This window comes from Portunus trituberculatus, chromosome 45 (genome assembly GCF_017591435.1).
Source record: "Portunus trituberculatus isolate SZX2019 chromosome 45, ASM1759143v1, whole genome shotgun sequence".
NCBI lineage: Eukaryota > Metazoa > Arthropoda > Malacostraca > Decapoda > Portunidae > Portunus > Portunus trituberculatus.
The window spans coordinates 1,466,042-1,481,858 of record NC_059299.1 but is presented as its reverse complement, the minus strand read 5'-3'; the positions used below and the strand labels follow the sequence as shown (position 1 = coordinate 1,481,858).

The window sequence follows — 15,817 nt, the reverse complement described above, 5'->3', positions numbered from 1 at the left end:
CTCTCTCTCTCTCTCTCTCTCTCTCTCTCTCTCTCTCTCTCTCTCTCTCTCTCTCTCTCTCTCTCTCTCTCTCTCTCTCTCTCTCTCTCCTCTCTCTCTCTCTCTCCTCCTCCTCTCCTCTCCTCTCTCTCTCTCTCTCTCTCTCTCTCTCTCTCTCTCTCTCTCCTCTCTCTCTCTCTCTCTCTCTCTCTCTCTCTCTCTCTCTCTCTCTCTCTCTCTCTCTCTCTCTCTCTCTCTCTCTCTCTCTCTCTCTCTCTCTCTCTCTCTCTCTCTCTCTCTCTCTCTCTCTCTCTCACACACACAACAATCAGCCAGTGTTTAGGATGCAATTTGTAAGCCGTCTCTCCACCTGCTTCCACTTACTTCCACTGTGACCAAGCAGCGAATCCCTCGGCTCCACCTCCGCCATTAGGTTTGTCAAAGCTAATCCACCTCAGGGAACGACTGCAGGAAGAGAGAGAGAGAGAGAAGAGAGGAGAGAGAGAGAGGAGAGGAGAGAGAGGAGAGAGAGAGAGAGAGAGAGAGAGAGAGAGAGAGAGAGAGAGAGAGAGAGAGAGAGAGAGAGAGAGAGAGAGAGAGAGAGAGAGAGAGAGAGAGAGAGAGAGAGAGAGAGAGAGAGAGAGAGAGAGAGAGAGAGAGAGAGAGAGAGAGAGAGAGAGAGAGAGAGAGAGAGAGAGAGAGAGAGAGAGAGAGAGAGAGAGAGAGAGAGAGAGAGAGAGAGAGAGAGAGAGAGAGAGAGAGAGAGAGAGAGAGAGAGAGAGAGAGAGAGAGAGAGAGAGAGAGAGAGAGAGAGAGAGAGAGAGAGAGAGAGAGAGAGAGAGAGAGAGAGAGAGAGAGAGAGAGAGAGAGAGAGAGAGAGAGAGAGAGAGAGAGAGAGAGAGAGAGAGAGAGAGAGAGAGAGAGAGAGAGAGAGAGAGAGAGAGAGAGAGAGAGAGAGAGAGAGAGAGAGAGAGAGAGAGAGAGAGAGAGAGAGAGAGAGAGAGAGAGAGAGAGAGAGAGAGAGAGAGAGAGAGAGAGAGAGAGAGAGGAGAGAGAGAGGAGAGGAGAGAGAGAGAGAGAGAGAGAGAGAGAGAGAGAGAGAGAGAGAGAGAGAGAGAGAGAGAGAGAGAGAGAGAGAGAGAGCACACAGACAGAAAGAAAGAAAGATAGACAGACAGACATCGAGACGAGACGAGACAGACTGACAGAAGATAGACACAGAAGACAGACAGAAGAGACAGACGAGACGAGACGAGAGACAGATACAGACGAGACGCACATTAACACACACCACTAACTAATGAAGAGATGTAAATGTAGGAGGGGTGTGTGTGTGTGTAAGTTCCCTGTCAAGCTCAACAAAGAGTAGAATAGGGAAGTCGCGCTGCATCCTGGAAGTGTTCTCAAAGAAGGGTTCCGCCGGAGGGCTGCTAGTAATGAGGGACTGTGATTTCATAATGTTCACTTCACAGCACAAATGAACGGCTCAACCTGCATGTATAATGAAATAGCCGGGAGGTTTACGAGGAAGTTAATGTGTAGGTGTGGCGGGGGATCACAAGCCTTGTCTATCTGTCTGTCTGTCTGTGTGTGTATCTGTCTGTCTATTTAGAATACGTACCAGTAAGTGTGAACCAATAATACATAAACATCCCGACTTCTTGATGGATTATACAAGCAAAAAAGAAAAAATCACGTCATTTGTAATGCTATGGATCGTTACAAATAATACATCATTCTACAGAGCGCCATATGACCAATAATAGTACGATTCCTTACTTAACACGCATTTTTATCTTGAGTTTTGTTTATAATTAGACGATTTTACTACACTAGGAAGGGTCTATGGAGGTCAGAAGATTAATAGCCAGAGTCTTCACGGTTTTAATCCCCACATGAGTTTTTGAAGCTGAATAAAATCACCAATAGTATGAATAAATATTAGAACGTGTCCTGGTACTGAAGGGGTTAACTACTAAGCAGAAGCAGATGGCAGCCCTTGAGTGACACCAATGGGGGAGGAAGTGTTGTGGCGGGAACTAACTTTACTACTTAACAGGACAGGAGTGGCAAGGAGTGAAGCCTGAGAGTGACGGTGGACATGGTGAGCTGTTTGTGAGTGAAGGATGCTTTAAACTGAGGCCGAGTAAAGTGTGTTGACGGAGTGGAGGAGGAGAAAGGCGAGGTATTGGCAGCAGAGGAAGGGCGGTGAGAGCTTAGAGGTGTAACACTGCGGAGGTAGAAATGGGGGATGGGGAAAAAAGGGGAGAAAGGTGTAAAGAGAGATTATTGTTGAAGAGTGTGGCTGCGAGGAGAGCAGATAAGGGGTTAGGATGGAAAGAAGAGGATAGCAGGCTTATTCTGTAGAGCATAATGGATTTGGAAGAGTAGTGGGTACAAGGGACCGAGATGGGGAGAATGTGAGAGGCGTCAGAGATAAAGGTATTGTGTTGCAAGAGTTTAGCAGTTCTCGCAAGACTTACCAGTTGCAATCATCATACCTTTCTCAGGTTAACTCTGGAACTCCCTGCCTGATTCTGCATTTCAATCTTCCTACGTAACTCCCTGCCTGATTCTGCATTTCAATCTTCCTACGTACGACTTAACTTGTCATCAGAGGGAAGCTTCAAAACATTTGCTCCTCTTTCGGCTGACCCTTTGACCTGTAAGGAGACTGGTAATTAATTAAGTGGGCTTTTTTTTCCCTTTGGATAGTCTCCCCTCTTACATAAAAAATACTATTTCTCCTGAAGGGTAACAAGGGGCTGGACGAGGGAGGCTTGCTTGAGTTCATGTGAGGGTAACTATTCTAATTCTTTCAGGCCCAGCCAACCACTCAGCCAGCCAGCAGAGACTCAACCACCAGCTGAAGTATAAAGTTCGTGATTCTGCTGCAGCAATTCTAGTTAAGAGGCTTAAGTCAAGCGGCAGTGTAGCACGAGCGGCAAGATGATTCCTTTACCCGGAACAGAGTGCACTCTCCCAGGTCAAACACGTGAGTACAAATGTGGATCAAATTATTGAAGAGCGTGATAAAGTGGTGTGGTAAGGGAATGTGATTCAATAGTGAAGACTGGCTATTTATCTTCTGACCTCCATAGACTCTTCTTAATGTATAAATAAATCGGTCTATTCGTACACAAATCATAAGGTAAAAATGTGTCCCAGTATTGAAGGGTTTAATGTTGATAGGGGGCTAATATAACAAAACGGGATAAGTAACACTAGTACTGCACGTGCTTGGAGAAACACATTGGTGCATTATTGCCAAACTTTCATCATTACTGGAGGTTATCATGGCGCTCTTCACATTCCGCCTATATCGGTGGTGGCGTTGACAGGGATGAGCCTTGCAACTGACACTACAACTTGTTTAATTACCTGTAGACTAATCACTTACTGCTTCCAACAGGGGGATCAGACGCAGCAACAACAATGACTGGACCAGACGGGAGACTGTTGCTGTAGTCTGTGCTAAGCAGGAGACAATCTGAATGAAGAAGAGATGAAGAAGGAAGGAGAGGAGAGAAGAAAAAGACAGAGTGAAGATCTGATCCACATACGAACTCGTAATATTTATTCTCTCTCTCTCTCTCTCTCTCTCTCTCTCTCTCTCTCTCTCTCTCTCTCTCTCTCTCTCTCTCTCTCTCCAGGCCACAGGGACCCACAGGATGTCCCCCCACAGTATGTTTACAAACCCACAGGCGACAAACCCTCCGGCTCCTGCAGAGAGAGTCTCTCTCTCTCTCTCTCTCTCTCTCTCTCTCTCTCTCTCTCTCTCTCTCTCTCTCTCTCTACAGGCCACAGGGACCCTCTCTCCCCCACTCTCTCTCTCTCTCTGCAGAGAGGCCACAGGGACCCACAGGATGTCCCACCACAGTATGTTTACAAACCCACAGGCGACAAACCCTCCGGCTCCTGCAGAGAGAAAAAAAATGTAAATTAATAAAATGAAATACGATAAAATAAGTTTATTCTCGTGTTCCTTTGAAAAAAGAATGAGAAATTTAGCGTGCAGGTCTTGCCACGACACACGCCACAAGGTTATATCATGCCCCACTACTTACTTACACTGCTCTTAGTTTGGGGAGACTGACATAAAAACACGACAAAAAGGTAAAAAAAAAAAATATGGAAATTCTTAGTCATTACTAGTTATATTGATCTTGGTTTGGGGGAGACTAAAAAAGGCAAAAATAAGTAAGTTTGACAAAGACATGACAAAAGGTAAAAATAAGGAAGTTTTTAGTTATTACGTTACATAAGGACAAGACAAAAAGGAAGTTCTTAGTCATTAGCTAATATTTGTCAATTTTTTCCCTCATCACACTTGTACTGGATTGAGACCTAGCACAAAGACACGACAAAAGTCAAAACAATTTCCAGTGCACGTGCTGACCTTTATTGGCCTGTTAATCGTATTGGAGGAGATGCTGCACCGCTGTCAGGTGAGAGAGAGAGAGAGCGCCTAGTAGATGCTGCAATACCACCTCACCCAGAGCCTGAGCGTCCTCTTGATTCACTGGAACACCGCAGAGACGTGGCGGCGATCGTAGTGTTCCATAAGGCACAGGTGCAAAGAGTGCCACATCTGGCAGGGCTGCGTCATCCTCTAAGAGTCACCACACGGAGCACGAGAACGGTGCTCAATGGTGGTGACGCCGTAGAGGTGCCGCGATCCCACGGGTGTCAGCATCAACGCACCTTCGCAGGACGCGTCTCCAGGATGTGGAACTTGTTCACGGCCGCGGTGCCTCACGTCCAGGAGATGAACACTCACAGTGTCAAACTGATGGCACATAAGTGGAGACAGACACTGCCAACTCCTCTGACACTCTTTGTGACGTGACACTCAGTGTAGTGCAGTGCGTGAATAGTGCTAGTGAAGTGAAACGAATAGTGCTCCATTTACATGCTGACCATCTTGTATATTATCTATTTTTAAGTCTTGTAAATATTGTAGAGAAATAGATTGTAGTACCCTTAGAATAGGTAGCACACGACAGTGCGCCTTTGGGTACATGTTCCTTTGTATTACGTTATGTTTAAAAAAAAAAGAGAGAGAGAGAGAGAGAGAGAGAGAGAGAGAGAGAGAAGAAAGAAGGAAAGCAAAAAGGAACGAATTGAAAACAAGAAAAACAAAATGAATGAATGAATGTAGAGGAACTCAGGTCCGAAGTGTTGGGTCTCAGAAAGAAAGTGCGCACTGCCCTCGAAGAAACTACGTGGTACAGTGATCTAGTTGATAAATTACCAGAACAGCGCTGGTTTATAGCCAAGGCGCTTTCTATAGTGGACTCGCTGATCGCTCTTCGAGCGTAAATCTATTGCATGCACTGCCAGACCCGAAAAATTGAAAAGACTGGTCACACCATATCAGTGAAGGTGAAGTAACAAGACAGTGGTGGACCTCCCTCGCTGATACGCGAGAGGCTGAGATCAGGCGGCCGGAAGGGAGGAGGAGGAATCACCCTCCGCAAACACTGACCAGGTGTCTAACCCCCCTTCTCCCTCCCTACCCACCTCTCACCTCTCCCAGCCTACTAGTCAGGAGGCATCTTCATCTACCCCAAGCCCCACTTGCTCTCCCCAGGGACAGGCTGTACGTACTGTGCCGCCTCCTCCTCCTCTCAACTCCACCCCTCCACCCATCCTGGGCGGTAACCAGCAACCCCAACAACCGACCAACTCAAGCCACTCTCTCCCACCGCGTGACGCTCCGCCTCGCCTCCTCCTAGGCACCAGGCACGCCCTCCTCCCGAAACACGTCAGCCTCCACGCACCCAACTGCAATCACAGGCCGGTAACCAGAGAAGATCTCAAGCAAACAGACAGCCTCCTCGAAGACAACATCGAGTGGATCATCCTTCCACGTTGGGCCGGGGGAGTGAGGACGGTGGATTACGGACTGCGGGTGTGAGGGAGAGAGGACAACCAAGGTGCCCGCGCTGTCGCCGTCAGGGCCACACCGGGCAGCAGTGCCCGAGGTTTCAATCCTGCCAGTACTGCAAGAGGAAACACCACACCGCAGATACTTGCAAGGAGAGGCTGGCTGATAAACGATACTCTGACTTGATCCAAGCGGTCAGACTAGGCTCACAGGAGACTCTTGCTGTGTTGCGAAGTGCAGCGTGGAGACACCCCCAACCACAACCTCAACCACAACAGGGATACGGCACAGCCTGGGGACCAGCCACCGCCTCACTTCAAGCACCGAGCATCCACCATCTCCCGCAACCACATCAGATTAGTGAGCGTTACCTACCTTCCCACGGGCACCATGGCTCTGGTGACGCCACCTTCAGGCCGTGGGTGTCATAATCTAAACATAGTGTCGGCAAACATTCGTGGGTTTCACACAAATGTGGGTGAACTCACGCACAGATTTATATTGAAAAATGACGCTGACTTAGTGTTCGTGTGCGAAACGTTTTTAGATGACAGTGTGCCTGCGACCTATGCGAGGATAAAAGGGTACTCGAATTGGATAAGGAAGGATCGCTCTACACAGGGTGGGGGCGTGGCATTTTGCTGTAAGTCGAGCCTCAGTGTCGTAGTGCTGGACACGCCCATCCCCACGGAGCTCGAGGTGATAGTACTGAAGCTGGTGGGAGGGGATGGCCGAGGTATGCTGTGCATTGGGTGTTACCGCCCACCGTCTCAGGGCACAGCAATACTACAGTTCCTCGCTGATAATATCGATCGTCTCCTCACAACCCACCAATGTGAAAATATTATCATTCTTGGAGATCTAAACCCCCGTGGAGTTCAGCACGATTTTGACTCCTGCTGGAAGTGTTTGACCTCACTAACCACGTCACCTTCCCCACCCATCGCTCCGGCTCCACCCTAGATCCTGTCATCACAGACCTCACAGCCCATGAGGTACATTGCTCCTCACTAGGCCCGGTGGGGAGCTCCGACCACGTAGGCATTCTCACCAGGATTTCCTTCGAAAAGCCTCGTGATGACATGACTACCCGCACCCTCTGGCAGTGGGATAGTGCAAACTGGGATGGCCTGAGGCGTAACTTCAAACAAATGAACTGGGAGGAGCTGCTGCAAGGTGACGTGGACCAGCAGGTGGAACGCTTCACCGAGACTCTGCTGCAGGCACAAGGATCCTGGGTGCCTCACAAGCAGCTCAGGTCCAGGGCCTCTGACCAGCCATGGTTTGGTCCTCAGTGCCGTGAGGCCTCAGATGCCAAGCATAGGGCATGGCGTGCTTACAAACGCCGCCCTACTCGGCGGAACAGGCTGCGGCACACAGAAGCAGCCGCCCACATGGAGGCGACACAGGACTGGGCCCGTCTTCAGTGGGTAGAAGATAAGAAGAGGAGATTGAGAGGAGGCAACGTTGGCTCCAAGATGTGGTGGAGAATCGTAAACGACGCTCAGGGAGTGACCAGAGACTCCACAATTCCTCCTCTCAATAAGAGTGATGGCACCACAGCTACAACGTCGCGGGAGAAAGTGAATCTGCTGGCTGAGCATTTCTCCCGCAAGATGACAATACCAGACCCCACTCGCCTTCCTCCCTCACCACCTGTGGTGGCAGGAGACACTCTGACCTCACTCACCACGACTGAGGAGGAAGTGAGAGCTGCCCTCATGAAACTGGAGGAAGATAAAGCAGTGGGGCCTGATGAACTCAGCCCTCGCGTGCTACGTAGGTGCGCTACAGAACTGGCACCTCCTCTTACACTCATCTTTGGGGCCATTCTACACCATAATAGGTGGCCCCGAGCTTGGAAGGTGAGCCACGTTGTGCCAGTTCACAAGAAAGGCAGCAAAAGCGCGGTTGAAAATTACCGCCCTGTCTCCCTGCTGTCTGTAGCGGGCAAGGTGCTGGAAGGCATAATCGCTGCCCAGCTCACCAAACACCTGGAGAGCCAGAACCTCCTCAGCGGCAGGCAATTTGGATTTAGGAAAGGTTGCTCTGCTGCTGACCTAAACCTCCTGCTCGTCAGTGAATGGAGCGACGCCCTGAACCAAGGACGGCCAACTGCTGTCCTGGCGCTGGACATAGCAGGGGCGTTTGATAAGGTTTGGCTAGTAGCATTAGTTGAAAAACTTCGTGCCGTCGGAGTGGGAGGCAGAGCTCTGGACCTGATGCGTGACTACCTGCATGGGAGGCATTTACAGGTAGTGCACAATGGACAGGTGTCATTATCACATGACATTCGGGCAGGTGTGCCTCAAGGAAGCGTGTTGGGGCCGCTGCTCTGGAATATATACATAAACGACCTGCTTCACCAAGTGCCAAGGCGTACGCGGATGACGTCACACTGTCACTCGCGTTCTGCCCCAGTGAGGATGCCTCCGCCATGACGTGCCTCAACACCTCACTGCGCCTCCTGGAGAAGTGGGGACAGAGGTGGCAGGTTACCTTCGCCCCCCACAAGACTCAACACCTCGTTGTGTCCAGAACAAGGCAGGACATCAGGCTCCTATTCAATGGGGCAGCCATAATACCACAGGAGGAGGTCAGCATCTTGGGGGTCATTTACGATAGTAAATTGACCTTCAAGTCCCACATCGCAGAGCTCGCAAGAACTGCGGCAGGGAAACTGGCCTCCCTCAGGAGAATCTCCTGGTTGCTGGACAGAAGGGGGCGAGAGCTGCTCTTCAAAGCTCAGGTCCGCTCCTCACTCGAGTATTCTTGCCTCGCCTGGGGGGGGGTGCGGCGAAAACACACCTCGAGAAGCTTGATGCGGTGCAGAGGAGGGCGGAAAGGATCATCACCGAGGAACAACCAGAGCAGCCCAGCACCCTACAGAGCTTGCAGCACAGGCGGGACGTGGCAGGACTGACAGTTTTATATAAAATACAGCAAAGGACCACAGTGCACCTGCAGCAGCTGCATCAGCCACTCCAACAAGTAGCTGTACAAACGAGAGGAGTGACCAGGACTCCCTCAGCCCTCATTATACCACGCTCCCACACCACCCACCACCAGAGACAGTTTGTGCCTCGCTACGTACGCTTATGGAACACCTTCCTAGCGGGGAACATGTGTCCGGACGACCTAAGTGTTGCCGAGTGTGGGGTGCAAAAGTTTAAAGTGTGTGTGAACGCATGATTATCTTATTTGTAATTTTATTGGAATTTAGTCTGTAATACATAATTTATAGTCTTTTGGTTAGGTTTTAAGATAGGCTGTACTCACAATGCACCTTTAACCTGTAAAATGTCCAATGTTTAAATGTAAAGAATTGTATAAATAAAAAAAAATAAAAAAGAGAGAGAGAGAGAGAGAGAGAGAGAGAGAGAGAGAGAATGTGCGTCTATTATCATTTTCTACGTGGAAATATAACTCACACAAGTAATAATGGTTCAAGTGTAGAATGGTCAGCCAGTGTTATTACCGCGACAACCAAGCCAGGCAGGAAGGAAGGAGTGACAGTAATAATGGTGTACTGTGGGCCGCGGAGCATATTTCACCACGCACTCACTTCTTCCTTTACTTAGAAGCGATGTCAAGTGAGAACACGTGTCGAGGTTACGCACCACTGCTGTTGCTATTGCCACTCCAAGTCTATTTCTACACCGCAAAGGGAAAAAAAAAAAAGGAGGTGGGGAAAAACGTCTTTCAGTTAATATTACCACGAAGTCTATTTCTTTATTGCAAAGGGAAACGGAAAAAAAAAAGAATAAAAACACCTTTCTGTAACTATTACCACTCCACGTCTATTTCTACATTGAAAAGGGAAAAAAAAGTCTTTCTCTCAGCTTCACTTTACCTAGAACTGCAATGAACACTTGTCTAGATAAAAAAAAAAATAATAAACTATCTCTACCGTTTCCTGCAAATTAATTAGAAAATAGTACAAGAATGAAGTTTTCCTGCTTGCCTCATGATTTTCTATTACCTATTTTCTCAAGTTCACGGTGGCCGGCAGACTCTCCCTTTGTCTTTCATTATATTTTCTCAGTTTTTTCGGAGTCACGTCCTCAAGGTGAGCGCTTTCATGAAATTACTCTCAGGAAATTAATCCTAAAATTAAATTGCGTCGCGCGGGGTCACATTCACAAGATACATTCACGCTTTAATCTTTATCCCCCAGAAAAACTCAACGATTAATTCCACATCATCTTTTTAACCCCTTTAATACTGGGACACATTTTTACCTCGAGATTTCTGTACGACTAGACCCTGTTATTGACATTGGAAAGGATCTATGGAGGGCAGAAAATTAATGGCCACAGTCTTCACCATTTTAATTTCCACATAAGTTTTGAAGGTGTATAAAATCACCAAATAGTAAGCAGAATGAATATGGAAACTCGTCATGCTACTGAAGGGGTTAAACATGGGAAAGATTCTAGCGAGAAGACTTAAGTTTCTCATTACGGCAACGCGGCAAATACAAGGCACCATCTCAAACTAATGGACTGAACACTTGCTTGTCGCCAGAACCCGGAAGGCCCAGCAGGAACACAACACCAATGCAATTCACCGTGTCTTTAAACTGATTACCGCACGTGTGGGGGTGTGGGGGTATGGAGGTGTGGGGGACGGCACTCCTGGCGACCTTGCCGGAAAACACATCACAAACATTAAACACTCCTGATGTTCTCAATACCTGACTATCTGCGTCACGTCAACCCACATGATGGTGTTACTCGCTGGCCAGCCTGTGTGTTCTGGTACGCATTCTGGTCTAAAGCTCGTATTTTCAAACACCTTCACCTTCACCTTCATTATTTCAAAAAGCTTTATTTACATTTACACGAGGTTTTTAAGGTGTTTTTTTATGTTCTAGAGGCAGAGTGACAAGATTTCTATATTATTAATTCGCGAAACACTCTTGAAAACCTCACTAATCATCTTTGTGATCCTCGAAAATACTCATGGTGAGAGCTAAGCGTTTCTGAATACATACAGACTTAAGGCTCGTATTCAGGGGTACTTGACTCTTTAACCACGACTGTTTCCTAAGGCCACGGAGATGACTGGTCAGGTTCTTAAGAGAGTTTTTCCCTTTAATAGCGCATAAATCACGTTAATTTGTCACTACAACCATCCAAACAGCCTGAAAAAAACTGTGTACCTTTAGAGCCTTTCCAAATAGTGTTAGTGCGTCGTGTTTTAGACTAGGAATTTAATCTTCAAAGTGTTGCAAACTGAGTCTTTATTCCCACTAAAACCGAAACTAAACACGCATTATTTGTATCTTCTTAGTCGGAAAGTCTTACAAATATACAAGAACGGAATATTCCATCACCAGCACCGGTAAAAACAAGGAATATTTGCCCCTTAGTCACCAAGATCAGCGCCGGAAAATTACAGCCCTGTCATGTTTATATTTTTACCTGTCATGTTTATATTCTCACCAGTTATGGAAGCAAAAACACCTACACGCGACTATCACATTTACTCACAATTCACAGAAGCTCCACTTTCGTTTACTCCACCGCTGTCTGCCTTCCCACATCAAGTTCCTGCGAGTTTTTCATTTTCCATCACCAATCTCATTAGAAGTCGAGACACCACCTGCCCTCCGGCCCCTCCCACCCTTCCCTCGAGCCTTCCTTACACCTGATCCCTCCCTGCTCGTTTATTTAATTCCCACGTATCGCTGAAGTGTGCCGTCCCGATTCTAAGCTGTATTCAGTGTTCCTTTTCCATACAAACTTCCAATGCCCTTTGTGCTGTTTTCTTTTTGTGAATAACGGAAGGAACGGAAGGAATAGCGGAAGGAACGAAAAGTATTGAACAGGAAAAAAAGAGAACATTGAATTCTGGCCTCTGATATCTAAAGGAGACAAAGATGAATGACATGTGTTGATTCATCGCTGCAAAAAAAGAAATAATGAAACCTTTTGACATGACATGCGAAATATTGATCTTCCCCAACCGTGCCTCTCCCAATACTGTAGGTTACTCAATACCTTCCTTACTAATCCTTCTATACATAGCACCACGATTCTTCTACACTCATTTACCCTCAAAGGAAAAGAAAAGAAAATGCTCTTCTCGTTTTATCTTCTTCAGTAGCATGACGTGTTTCCATATTCATTATTTGGTGATTTTATACAGCTTCAGAAACTTATGTGGGGGATTAAAGCAGTGAAGACTATGGTCATTAATCTTTTGACCTTGATAGACCCTTCCTAATGTCATTAAAATGGTCTAATCGTACACAACGCTCAAGGTAAAAATGTGTCCCTGTATTGAAGTGATTAATATTTCCATGGTTAAAATAGTGAAGACTATGGCTATTAATCTTCTGATCTCCATAGACTTCTTCTAATGTCAATAAAATGGTCTAATCGTACACAAAGCTCAAGGTAAAAATGTGTCCCAGTATTGAAGGGGTTAACTATTTCGAAACTCACGTTACAATCCTATACTTCAATGATTAATTTGCTTTACAGACTCAAAATAGCGTGGTTGAATTTCGCCCTTTCACGTTACAAAATATTAGTTTCACTCACTTCTCACTCTCCTTTCCTCGTCCCGACTGCGCTGGCAAGGTCAAACGTCCCACCTGAAAATAAATTGGTCTGAATTGAACACGAAAGAGGAAAAGCACGGAATAGAACTTTTAAACCTCGGTGATACATGAAACTATTACGATGTGTGTGTGTGTGTGTGTGTGTGTGTGTGTGTGTGTGTGTGTGTGTGTGTGTGTGTGTGTGTGTGTGTGTGTTTGTTTCATTGTTTGATCTGCTGCAGTCTCTGACGAGACAGCCAGACGTTACCCTACGGAACGAGCTCAGAGCTCATTGTTTCCGATCTTCGGATAAGCCTGAGACCAGGCACACACCACACACCAGGACAACAAGGTCACAACTCCTTGATTTACATCCCGCACCTACTCACTGCTAGGTGAACAGGGGCTACACGTGAAAGGAGACATACCCAAATATCTCCATCCGGCCGGGGAATCGAACCCCGGTCCTCTGGTTTGTGAAGCCAGCGCTCTAACCACTGAGCTACCGTGTGCGTGCGTGCGTGCGTGCGTGCGTGCGTGCGTGCGTGCGTGCGTGCGTGCGTGTGCGTGTGCGTGTGTAAGTTACCCTAGTCTCAACGATCACATGCAAGCCAGACGTGTGTGTGATCAGCGGCCGTTACCGTCCGGCACGCCTTAATTACTTGCTCATTACCCAATCACGGCGAGGTTGTTAAGTCAAGGGGTCACAGGCCAGAAAGAGGCGTGCAGAACTTTCACTTATCACCCTTACCACTGCACAGCTATGAAACTAAATCACAGGCTCGTAATCTCAAAACACTTCTGCGCTTCATCTCCACTACTTCAAAAGGCTTTACATAAGTTTACACGAGTTTTATAAGGTGTTTTTATGGTTCTAGAGGCAGAGTGACAAGATTTCTACGTTATTACCTAAAGAAACACTCTTGAAAACCTCGTTAATTATCCTGTGGCCTTGGAAAACACTCGTGGTGAGAGAGCAAAGCGTTTCTGGACACCCAGCACAAGAACAGTATTTTAAAAGAACTGAGGAAAAAAATAGAAAAAATACACTACCATTATTACAAGACCATTAATTCTCTGTCACAGTTTCGATAAAGATCATTTTAATATACTCAAGGCGAAATGTGCCAGAAAAAGATGCCGAATTTCAATTAGAGACAAAACTTATTACCCGGCTAAAAATTCTGCTCCTCTGAATGAACAAGGCGGGGATTTAAGGCAGTAATAGCTCGTGATGAAGAAAATCCTTACGAGGGACATGATGGAATGAAATTAAGGCGGCGGAAATTAGAGGACAAATTTGTACCCGCAGGAGAGGGAGAGGGAGAGGGAGAGAGAGAGAGAGAGAGAGAGAGAGAGAGAGAGAGAGAGAGAGAGAGAGAGAGGGAGAGGGAGAGGGAGAGGGAGACGAGAAATGTGGGGGGAAAAAAAAAAAGAGGAAATAGAGAGGAAGATATTTGTACGCGTGAAAGTGTGTGTGTGTGTGTGTGTGTGTGTGTGTGTGTGTGTGTGTGTGTGTGTGTGTGTGTGTGTAGAGAGAGAGAGAGAGAGAGAGAGAGAGAGAGAGAGAGAGAGAGAGAGAGAGAGAGAGAGAGAGAGAGAGAGAGAGAGAGAGAGAGAGAGAGAGAGAGAGAGAGAGAGAGAGAGAGAGAGAGAGAGAGAGAGAGAGAGAGAGAGAGAGAGAGAGAGAGAGAGAGAGAGAGAGAGAGAGAGAGAAACAAGTCTGAATAGGAATAGGAAGGAAGGAAGGAAGGAAGGAAGGAAGGAAGGAAGGAAGGAAGAAGGAAGGAAGGAAAAAATAGGAAAGTTGACACGAAAGAACAGCTCAAGTTTCAAACGAATGCAATTTCAAGGTCAAGGAAAGTTTTAACTCAAGCATTACGAAGCCAAGAGTGAAGCTGCATCCCCACCCCACCCCCATCTAATCCTCATCCCCAACCCTCACCCCCCCTCCTCAACCATTCCTCCCCTATCCCCCTTAGATCTCCGGAAAATATTTTGAAGATTCTACTATTTCATCTCTCTCTCTCTCTCTCTCTCTCTCTCTCTCTCTCTCTCTGTCGTCACCACCACAACATCACACCATCACCATCACCACCACATAAACATCAAATCTCGTGTCTTTCATCACCACATCACCACCACTCCCTTACCACTACCACTACCACCACCACCACCATCACCATCGCCCCTCCACGCCTCAACAATTTACATCTGGTCCGAATCCCAAACTTGTGATTCGAACCCCTTCATATGGTGTTCGGTACTTCTGCTTAACTATTCCTCCATTCGCCTCCAACACTCAGAAAGTTGTGCAGTTGTGGTAGTTTCTATACTTCTCTTCTAGTTTATGCGCCTCTCTCAATGAACACTTGTATCAGCACTGCACGGCAATTTGAGGCCATTAACTGTCTCGCTAATGAATAGAGGAAGGAAGGAAGGAAGGAAGGGAGGGAGGGAGGGAGGGAGGGGAGGGAGGAGGAGGGAGAGAGAGAGAGAGAGAGAGAGAGAGAGAGAGAGAGAGAGAGAGAGAGAGAGAGAGAGAGAGAGAGAGAGAGAAAAGAGAAAGAAAAGAAAGAACAAAGGAAAGCAAAAAAGAACGAAAGAAAAAAAAAGAGAGAGAGAGAGAGAGAGAGAGAGAGAGAGAGAGAGAGAGAGAGAGAGAGAGAGAGAGAGAGAGAGAGAGAGAGAGAGAGAGAGAGAGATAGTTAGTGCAAACCCAATTACATTCTACAAACTGCTCTCAACTTCTGCTAACCCGCACCTTCAACGTAACACTTAAGCATTTACAAACTTTACTACCACTCAGCCTAACAATTGGAACACAGTCTTGCCTTGTGTCGCTGTGATTCCCTTCCCTTGCACCTGGACAGCCTATCAGATGACACGCGTGCATGAGTGTCAGTCCTGCATCCCTAAGCCCTGTTTGCATCACGTCATGTCTTACAATTTCCCTCTCATTATCTCCATCGCCTGCTATTTCCACGCTAATGCATTCTAAGGATAGAGTAATACTAGCTTGGGACTGTCTTTATATAGATATCCCTCCAGTTTTCCTCGATTTCCGGCTCCTCCTTCGTAGCTTTCATTCTAACGGGACTTAGGAATGAAAATATAACCAGGAATGAAAATATGATCAAAACTAACAACCACTTTTTCCTGAAAAATATCACTGGGAACATCATTTCTTCACAGCACTGGCGTTCCTCTCATTAGTCTCACGCTAGTACTCAGAAACTCTCCGCTCCCTAGCAAGGCGATTTTCAAAGACCACAAACAATTAGCTGGCCTCTCGTTGGTTTTTCTCCGGTATTTTGTAGGATTGGCTTTTCTCCTGTATTATGTAGGACTGTAAAAAAAAAATGACTAATACCCGTGTAACATCAACTAAGCTTTTG

At 46.8% G+C, this 15,817-nt stretch overlaps 1 long non-coding RNA gene across 1 annotated transcript; it reads left to right on the top strand.

Annotated features, from left to right (window-relative positions):
* Window positions 1-200: 200 nt before the first annotated feature.
* On the top strand, window positions 201-3,769 carry LOC123519586. Its single transcript, XR_006679060.1, has 3 exons — window positions 201-412; window positions 2,802-2,974; window positions 3,392-3,769. It is a non-coding gene; the product is annotated as an uncharacterized LOC123519586 (long non-coding RNA).
* The last annotated feature ends 12,048 nt before the right edge of the window (window positions 3,770-15,817 follow it).